General features: G+C 46.7%; 1 pseudogene; it reads right to left on the bottom strand.

Moving 5' to 3' along the window:
- Positions 1–9,762: 9,762 nt before the first annotated feature.
- LOC134484149 (large ribosomal subunit protein eL24-like) lies at positions 9,763–10,240 on the bottom strand (annotated as a pseudogene).
- Between the last annotated feature and the right edge of the window lie 274 nt (positions 10,241–10,514).

Genomic DNA, 10,514 nt, shown 5'->3' with positions numbered 1-10,514 from the left:
AAAAGTGCCTTGGAAGGGACCAAGCTCTAATATACCTGAATGGGGAAAGTGTAGGAAGTATAGAAGCTCAAATCTAAGGACAGCATCATATTCTACATGCTTTGATTTCTAAAAGCCTAATGGCAGTCTTTATAGCCCACCTGAGCTGTGTCAGTATAGGTCCTGCTATTAACTCATGAGGAGTGACTGTGAGGCACTCCAGTCAACGGATGTTAAACTGCGGCTAGGCCTGGATCTTTGAATGAGTTGAGAAGAGTGGTAGAGTGGAGACCTCGGTGATTTTGTTGTATCTAGCGAGCAGTGCATGGATTTTGCTTTTGATTGGTTTGTGTGTGAGCTTCTGTATGTGTGTTTAGATCAGTGTGTGTTTGGGAGGAGGGTGGCTTGTGTATGTGGGGGGGGCACGCATGTGTGTATATGTGTGTGTGTTTTCTTTTACCTTTACTTGAATGTGTGAGTACCTGTTTGTGTGTGTATACGTGTGTGTATGTGTGTTTGAGTAGGTATTCCTATGGATGACTGTGAGTACATCTGTGTGTGTGTGTGTGTGTGTGTGTGTGTGTGTGTGTGAGTGTCTGTGCCTTGTAGGTGTACTAGTTGTTGGTGTGAGAACACCTGTGTGAGGGAAAGTGTTAAGGCCATCAGTCACCTTGGCCATTGTTTCTAAGGTAAGCGTCTCCCTTAGGTTTTTCAAGTTTATTTATTTGTTTATTCACTTTACATCCAAATCATAGTCTCTCCCTCTCTCCTCTTCTCCTAGACCCACCTCACATGCGTCTCTTTCCCTAAGTCCCTTCTTTTCTCAGAAAAGGAGAGCCCAGCTTCTTGGGTATCACCCTGCCCTGGGGCATCTAGTCCTATCAGGACTAAGCATATCCTCACCCACTGAGGTCAGAAAATGCTGCCCATCTAGGGGAAAGGGATCAAAGGCAGGCAACATTACAAGAGAGCCTCTGCTCTAATTGTTGAGAAATCTACCTGAAGAGGAGCTGCACATCTGCTACAAATATGTAGGAGGCCTAGGTTTAGCCCCCGCATGCTGTTTGGTTGGTGGTTCAATCTCTGTGAGCCCTCATGCGCCCAAGTTGGTTGACTCTGTGGTTCTTCTTGTGGTGTCCTTGTCCCTCTGACTATCTCAATTCTACTTCGTTTTTCCACAAGACTCCTCAAGCTCCCCCTAACATTTTTTTTTCTTTTTTTTTTTCGGAGCTGGGGACTGAACCCAGGGCCTTCCGCTTGCTAGGCAAGCGCTCTACCACTGAGCTAAATCCCCAACTCTCCCCCTAACATTTAACTCTAGGTCTCTACATCTGTTACCATCAGGTGCTGGAGGAAGCCTGGCAGAAGACACATCAGGTACTGTCTGCAATTCCTAGACTATCTTTAATAGTGCTCTCTCCCATGGGGTGCATCTCAAGGTCACTGCTTGGACTTTCCCTCAATCTCTGCTCCATCTTTATCCGTGAACATCTTGCACTTGGGACACATTTGGGGTTAAAGCTTTTATGGATTGGTTACTGTCTCCCTCCCATACTGGAAATCCTGCCTGCCTACAGAAGTCCACTTCAGTCTCTCCAACCCCAACTGCTAGTAGTCTCATCACTCTCGTAGACTCCCTTGAGCTTTCTGAAAGAAAGAAAGAAAGAAAGAAGGAAAGAAAGAAAGAAAGAAAGAAAGAAAGAAAGAAAGAAAGAAAAGGAAACAAGCACACAGAGAAAGAGGGGGAGGTGGAAGAGTGGAAGGACAGGGATGGGGAGAGAGAGGGACAGAGAGAGAGAGACAGAGAGACGGACAGAGAGATACAGAGAGAGACACAGAGAGAGAGAGACAGAGAGACAGAGAGACAGAGAGATACAGAGAGAGAGAGAGAGAGAGAGAGAGAGAGAGAGAGAGAGAGTAGATGGATAGATGCTACTGTAGTGAACTTAATCCCTTTAAAGTAGGCCTTCTTCTGGAGATAGTAACAGCAGTCAGCCTGCTTGGAGTTTTGCCTTTCAGTGTCTTACAGCTTGTTACCCAGCAACTAACTATAAATAAGAACCACGGGGCAGGGAACTCAAACCTGTGAGGCCTGCCCTTAATTCTAACAACTCCCACGCCTGAGCCTAGCACAACTTGTCTCCTCGAGGCTCAGCGTAGCTATCTGTGACATAGCTGGTTCTTTTCCAGTGATGATGTCTTGTCTTGACACCAGTGCCTCCATCCTCTGTGTAAGGACTGTGCATGCCCCTTACCACTCGACTTTACCCTCCCAGCAGCACCCTGTTCCAGTTGTACTTTTGTTGTGATAAAATACCCTGAGAAAAGCGACATGCCTTTGGGATGAAGAAGAATGCTTACTGCTGCATAGAGCACTTGCTATGTTCCTATTTAGCTGTCAGGGAGCCAACAGAGGACATCAGGAAGGACAGGCATCAGAAAGTGTTGCCCCTAAGCCTACTGCAAAAGCAGCCAGCCAAGTGGTATTCTTGTTGAGGTAATTATCCTTGTTTGAGTGGCATCCACCCCATAGCTTAGTGTCTACTGTGGTCACAGGAGCCCTGTTCTGACCTGCAGAGGCAGTTCCCACTCCCATTTCAAATACATCTGGCTTCTACCAAGAAGCATGGCTAAGAAATGAGTATTTATTTTACTCCGCTGGAACACTGGCTCCCTCTATCTCCTCCATGGGACTCGATTAACTTGAATTAAAAGAAAGACACGTTCTTCTTAGAAACCCTGCACAGCTTCCTTCCCAAAAATTCTCACAGGAAATACAAGTCCCTTGATGAAAAAGCTTTTGGATCTCAGCACTTGGGTCCCTCTTCTCGTTTCCTCTGAGTTACCAGCACAGAGACCAGCTAAGAGGTTCTATGTGAGGCATGTGGAGGCAGCAGGGCCAGTTCCTGCACGCCTAATGTTCCACCAGCCCCCTTGCACAGGTACACTTTACCGGACAGACCCTTGGCTGCTCTGGGCTTCCAGAGCTTGTCCTACAGTCCTGTGTGTCTGAGCATGAGATGAGGACAAGGGGACTGGGCCTCTCTGTCTGCAGGCTGGCCAGGGGGCAGGTAAGATGCAAAAACAAAAGGCCTGGGGTGAGATGGGAGTCATGTGAAGTACTTACTCCTGGGCCCAAGGCGGTCAGGAAGTCCCAGCCTCTCCCTCCTTTATCTGGCGCTGGGTAATGGGGCCCACCTCAGGGCCAAGAAGGTCATGTGTCCTAATGGGGTCCTTACATGCTGGACCACTGTGTGCTGGTCATAGTCTGCCTCTAAGTGGCCTCCATAGGATTGGGCGCTGGGAGTTCCTGTCCCTTCTGTCAAATTTGTTACTCCTTCAGGTGCCTCACCAGCATGCTTCCCTGTCACCAGTGACAAGGCAGAGCCCCCTCTTCCGGTATCGCCTCTATGGATGTCCAAAGGCCTCCAAGTGGCTCTGCATCCTCAATCGCCTCCTCTGTCAGCCCAGTCTCTGCTCTCTCAGCACAGCAAGCAATGGTGAGACAACCATTGCACAGACCTAGGTGTCTAAAATGACTGAGGCCACGAGCATGGACAGACAGGGCCGTGGACGCAGGAACCCAGCACTGAGCCATGACAACGAACATTCTAAGAGCTCGCTAAGGACACTGTGCTCCTAAGGCCTTCAGTTTTTATAACAGGGCCTCTCCCTTTCTCACTCACAGCCCTCTGAGATCCAGCCTAATCCGGACAGACCCTGGAATTCTCCAGGAGACTGTTGGACTGGGTGTGGTGGGTTCCTCTGTGCAGAGCACTAGGTCCTCAACCCTGGACCCTTAGGTGGCTTCCTCCCAGGAAACCCCTCAGAGCCCCTCCTGACAGGCCCAGCTCTCATTCTTCTACATCAGCAGCTCTCAACCTGTAGGTCGTTCCCCTTTGGAGGTCAATTCACAAGGGTCACCTAAGACCATCAGAAAACACAGATATTTACATTAGGATTCATAACAGCAGGAAAATTACAGTTATGAAGTAGCACCAGAAATAGTTTTATGATTAGGGGGTCACCACAATTCAAGGAATGATATTAAAGGGTCGCAGCAATAGGAAGGTTGAGAACCACATTATTCACCATCTGAGTCACAGCCTATCTAGGCCAAGTATTCATCTGGGTGAGACAGCACTCTCAGAGATGACCTAGCAGACAGTGGTGGTCATGTTTAGAGACTGTACTCTGGCAAAGAGGAGGACGTTTGGATTTCTGGGCCATTCTCGAGTTGTGATTGTCCAGTTGAACAACCTTTGTAATAAAAATCTCAGGCAGGTAGAAACTGTCTTTGCTTGCATCAAGTGGCACAAGTCCCTCCGTTCTTTGGAAGTTTCAGGTCCCTTCCACAGGGTCCCACCTGGTGACCTGCCCTGGCAGGAAGATGGTGCAGACGATTCCCATCCTTTGAAAGCCACCTCAGCTGGAGAGTGCTATGTGCACAGGAGGCAAGGACGATGGCAGTCTGGGGAGAACTGGTTGCCTTCTGTCCCGGCTGGACATTTTTCATTCAAGGTACAATGTAATGCCCCATCAAGTCGCTCTTTCCTATGTTTTCACAAAACGAATCAAGAGTTGGGAGCTTTTTATTGTTGATGTTGTTTGGCGAGGAACAGAAAGGATTCTCCTTTGCTCCTCTCAGAACTTAGGATTTTTAAATAAAAATTATTCTTTAAACATGTGTCCATTTTAATAATTCTTGACAGTTAAGACAACTATAAGATTTGGAAGTGTTGGCACATGTGTTGAATGGTGCCTACCACCATGTTTAAAACAGTTTTTCAAAATCTTCCCTATCAGGGTCTGGAGAGATGACTCAGTAACAAAGAGCCATTGCTGCTCTTGCAGAGGACCAAGGTTACCCAGCACGCATGGTGACTTACAGTCATCAGTAACTCTAGTCCCAGGATCCAGTGGCCTTTTCTGGCTTCCGTGGGTACTACACATACACATGTACATACACACACAAATACACACACACACACACACACACACACACACACACAGAAACACTCATACACAAATTTTTTAAAATTATTTACAAATATTTACAAAGTCCTTCATCAGTTACCAATTCTTCTGCTATCTCTTCCTTTCCTTAGTCCCAATTATTTTGTTTCAGGCCCTGAGACACACCCAGTCCCTCACAGGCTGTAGCTCTTGGGAGAGTGGACCTGAGCCTTGACTGAGCAGCACGTGGGAGCTGGCTCTGGACTCTAGAGTAGAGGTGAGCCTGCCCTGAGGGCAGGAGAGCAGGAGAGCTGACCCTGTGCTCTGCCAAGGGCAGCATTGGGTGGCCTATGGAGCAGCCTGGAGAGCTTGCCCTGGGACTGTGGATAAGGCAGAGCCTGTGACTGACCGGTTCATCCATCCACAGCCACTTGGGATTGAGTTCCTTGGGTCAGCAGGAGGTTGGAAACACTGACTCCTGTCTTCACAGTCCCTGAGTTAGGTCACAACCTGAGCCAAGCTCCCTCGTGTGGTTAATGGTAAGGACCCGAGACAAGACTGTCTTCCATTGCTAATGAATGACTAGAACTCATGAATTGCACTGGTAATGAATGACTCACCCTCACTTCCACCCTCCTCACCATCTCATCCCCATATTCCCTATTAGGAAGCTCCAGCAAACCTCATTTCTAATGAAGTGTGTGGCTACACCATTCCTGGTCTTCCTTTTCCCTCCCCACATACCCTCCCTTTCTCCTTTTTTTGTTTTTTTGTTCTTTTGTTTTTTTGGGGTTTTTTTTGTTTTTGTTTTTTTGACATGAGGTCCTTCAATGACATCCCTGGCTGTCCTGAAATTCATTACATAGGTCAGATTGGCCTTAAACTGGAAGAGCTCCTCTTGCCTCTATCTCCAATGTGCTGGGATTAAAAGTGTGCACCACTACCTCCCAGACCCATTTCAGTTTTCTTCATTAAGCAAAAGCAGCTTTTACAAAGCAAGCACAGACACCCACTGAGACTAATTGTACCTAGAAATACATTGTTTCAATTAACTTCTCCTTTTCGTGTGTATTGTGTGATACTTGAGAAAACTTCCTTCTCATAAACTTGAACACAAAAGGTTTTTTTTTAAATAGCTTGTAAACTTCAAGTCATAAAAGATGCAATTAATTAGTTAATTTGGACACACAGATTTTCTGAAACATTTTATACAAAAGAAAAAATAGCATGTGTCAAAGTAAAGACAAAAAAAAAATATCATGAGGGGTCGGGGTGGTTGACTGTTCCCAGATAAAAAAGTAGTCTTCCCAGTATCTATGACCAAAAGTGGCCAAGAGGGAAAAAAAGTGCTTCAATTACTCAATAGAAAATTAAAGGTGGTCAGAATGCATGGTTTACAGAAACAGCACCAGTCCATAAACATCCAGAAATGCCTGGGTGCACTCACAGTGCTGAGATGCCAATTAAAACACACAGATGGTTTTAATCAGCCGGATGGGTGAAGTCAAGGGCTGTACCACACGATGAGCCCTGTGCACCAGTTTGCACTCTGCTGGAGAACTCTGCGTGGGTACACACCCAGGAAAGCAATCAACACACCTTACATATTACACATATGTGCCCTCTTTGTCATTCCATGAGCTGGCCAATCTCTTAGAAGCAGCAGCACATGGGAGAGAGGACCCTGAACCTTGATTGTGTGCAGGTGAGCAGGGCCTGAGGACATGAGTATAGAAATGCTGCCCCTACTCCTGCCAACGGCAACACCAGTTGGCCTGGTCAGAGCATTAGACTGGCCATTTAGCCCCAGGGATTTGCCTGGCTCCATCTTGCCAGTGCCGGGATTGGAAGTGTGCACTACCATGCTTGGATCTTCTCTTCTCTTCTCTTCTCTTCTCTTCTCTTCTCTTCTCTTCTCTTCTCTTCTCTTCTCTTCTCTTCGCTTCGCTTCGCTTCGCTTCGCTTCGCTTCGCTTCGCTTCGCTTCTCTTCTCTTCTCTTCTCTTCTCTTCTCTTCTCTCTTCCTCCGCCTCCCCCTCCCCCTCCCCCTCCTCTTCCTCTTCCCCCTCCCCCTCCCCCTCCCCCTCCCCCCTCTCCCTCTCCCTCTCCCTCTCAATCTTCATGGTTTATTTTGTAGCCACTGCTGTCCTGGAATACTCTCTGTAGACCAGGCTGGCCTCAGGCTCACAGAGATCTGCCCGCCTCTGCCCATCGAGTGTTGGGATTAAAGGCAGCTCTAGCCCCACCCAGCTGTTTTGCTTTATTAATATGTGTATTAGAGAGTGAACTCAGGTCTTCAGACTTACAAGGCGAGCACTTTACTGAGTACTCTATTCATTTCCCCAGCTTGCTAAAATGAGAAATTGAAAAGATATTTACTATATCATAAAATAAAAATAACTCCATCGCACGGCAATTACACTGTTAGAAATCGGTGGGAAGAGGGCACTGTTTTACATATGACAGTATGTTCTTTGTTTGGCCTACTGAGACAGCTGGGTCCCAGTTTTGCTCCTGTCCACAGACAGCGATGTATTGTTTTAGTTGTCTGTAAAGAGAAAATATGGCCTTGCTTAGGATTGGAGCTGGAAAAGCAAACCCCATGAGGACGTCGAGGGATATGCTGGAATTGGATTTGAGAAGCTGAATCTGGGCCATTGATCATTTGCGAAATCATGGTATCCCTTGCACAATGGGGTTTAAAAGCAAAGGATTGGCAGCCATCCAAACATTCCTTAAAGGGGTCTGGCTGAATAGATTATAGCTCATTTGTAGAAGGGGATTCTATGCAATCGTTAAGACAGCAGAGCAGCAGTGTGCACTGATGTGCACTTCTCTCCAAAGGATGTGGCTCTGCTGTGTGGGGATGAAGGGAGCCTCATCCAGTACAAGCAGAGCACCAGCGGGGCCTGCCGCCATTTATGTCGGCACCGAGTTCCCTGTGGGACTCCCTGGTGTTGGCAGTTTGTACACACACTGTTCCTTATGAGTCCTTTGTTTCTGCTAATTGTTTAATGTGTGGTGTGTGTGTGTGTGTGTGTGTGTGTGTGTGTGTGTGTGTGTGTATGTGTATGTATGTGTGTGTGATGTGTGTGTGGGTGTGTGTACTCAAAGAATTACCTAATTAAGTGATATAAATTAAAAACTTAATCTACATTGTAGCTTCTTCTAAAAATGAAGCTCATAAGTACGTGGGAAAGCACCCAGCCCATTGAATGCACTCCACAATGGAGAACTCCTATAGTAACAAAGGCAATCACTAAGTCTAAATAGCAGAACAGCTCTAACTCTGTTCTTTAACTTTCCCTCCTCAAGTTACATATTGGAATGGGCCCCTACTTGTCTCTCTTGAGGTGATCCTAGGGTGGTCTGAAAAGCACTGTGCGGTCACAGCCCCAAAGTATCTGGTAAGCTGCTATTATCAAGTGCTAACCAGTCTGTGTGTACTGTTTGCTATTCATAGTCAGAGCACTGCCTTTTCTTTTGCCCAGGGGTTTTGTCATCAACCTCCATTGGAGAAAGCCCTCTGCAGTCCCAGGACCTTCCCACCCACTTCCATCACTGCTGGGTCTCCTCCCCTCCCCTCCCCTGGGATGTCCAATTCTCACTGAGGATTCGCCTCTCTCTTGAGGTTTTCATACTTGTGAATGTCCCGTGGACACTCTCTTGTCCCAAGAGCACACTAGTGCTCAAGTCCTCATTCTGTGCTTCAGCTGCTCTTAGTTACTGAAGCTCTCAGATAACACAGATGCTTCCCACCACACACAACACCCACATTTACATTTAAGATTCCGTCTGTGAAGAAAAATGTCACACAGAGAGAAACTGAAGTTTACCTTATTCCACAGTTAAAACAAAGGAAGCAGGATTTAGTCTTCGCCAGCACACAGCTTAATATGCCAGGCTACTGTGTCCAGACTCCTGTGGGTCCTGCTCAGCTGTGGGAATTCCACCGCATCCCCACCCCCACCCATCCTACTGATGCACCTTCTGTCTTCGAGTGTGTTCGCCCTCTGAAAGCCTGACGTGGGTTAAATTCATAAGGTCTTGGAATCTGACTGGCTGGTCCCTTAGTTTGTCTTGCCTGGTCCTATGTGTCGTTTGCTGAGATTTCTGGACTGTGCTAGCTGCATGCCTTGCTCTCTGCTGCTTGACTGTTACTTTTTAAGGTAGAATACAGAGATGGAAGACAGAAAGACACAGGAGTCCGACCTTCACCAGATGGGACTGTGTTTATTAGTGCACACAGAAAGGGGCAGCCTCTCTCCTGAGGAAGACTGAGGGGCCTGCCAGGGGGGAAACACTGACTATGAATCCTTACACGAGTCAGGTATGGGGCTTGGTACTAAGGAAATGCTGAAGCCATAACCCATGTCTCTCCCTCCTGAAACTGTTTGCCCACGGGTGACAGAAAGCCTCTACAGAGCTTCTTTTCTGTGCTGACCCATGAGGTTGAAAAAGTTGTCTGTAGTCCAGGAATCCGGCTGCTCTATTGTTGACTGTGGTTGCAATGTGACCAGATGAGCCTGCTCCTGCATCTGTGATTGTCCTGTAATAAGGAACGGTTACCTAGAACTGTGAGCAGGAATAAACCCACCGCACTCTGCTAAGGAGCTTCTGTCAGAGTGTTTATTCACAGAAAAGAAACAGAGACATGAAAGGAAGATGGAGGCACATCGACGAGGGGGAGATCTGACCCAACGCAAACCCAGGAACTACTCCAACATCTGATTCCTTTCTTTTTCTTTCTTTCTTTTTCCTTTTTTCTTTTCTTTTATTTTTTTTGAGTTAAAGACAAATCTTTATTTTTAAACGCTCATCTACCAAATTAGTATTTCCTACCAACTCGGGGAGCAGAGACCTTCACAGGCTTCACGATCTATTGTTTAGTGGTTGTCTTTGTGGGGGCCTTGGCAGCAGCCATTGCTGTCTTCTTTGATGCCTGCTTAGCCTTTTTTGCTTCCTTGGCAGCTCTGATAGCCTGTTCTCGCTGAGCTTTCCTAACTTCTGGTTTCTGATTCCTCTTGGCCATTATATCAGCCAGAGAAGCGCCCGTGATGGCCTGCTGGAATTTGACTGCAAACGGGTTCCTTTCTTTTGAATTTCTTCCAACTGTCCTTCCTTGTGTTTTCTTCTGGACAGGACAGTCCAGTTAATTTGCCGAGGGTTCCTTTGGAAAGGAATGCAGACTCACATTTGGCATTAAGAAACTTGAAATCCTTCCCATCGGTCCTGGCATAGCGAAGCCCGTGTCCAGAGTAGATCTTGTACCTGCTAAAACTGCACAGCTCTACCTTCATGGTGACAGATGTCCCTGATTCCTTTCAAACACACCCTCTCTGTGTGCTTTTTCTGATAATGATTTTAAAAAATGCATTCCTTTCTTGGTGTGATTTTAAGTTTAAAATAAACACTGTTGCAAAAAGCCACATAAATTTAGATATTTCTAGCAGAAAATTATCTTGATTTTGAAAGATGTGTTTGATTTACTTTCAATATGAAACCAGCATGAGACTTGATCCCACTGATTCCACAGCTGAGGACAGCATAGACTACATAGTGAGATGTGGTCTCAAAAAT

The sequence above is a fragment of the Rattus norvegicus genome, chromosome 1 (assembly GCF_021556685.1).
Source record: "Rattus norvegicus strain SHRSP/BbbUtx chromosome 1, alternate assembly SHRSP_T2T, whole genome shotgun sequence".
In the NCBI taxonomy this organism is placed as follows: Eukaryota; Metazoa; Chordata; class Mammalia; order Rodentia; family Muridae; genus Rattus; species Rattus norvegicus.
Note: the sequence above shows the minus strand (reverse complement) of the source record. Positions and strands in the feature narration are given on the sequence as shown.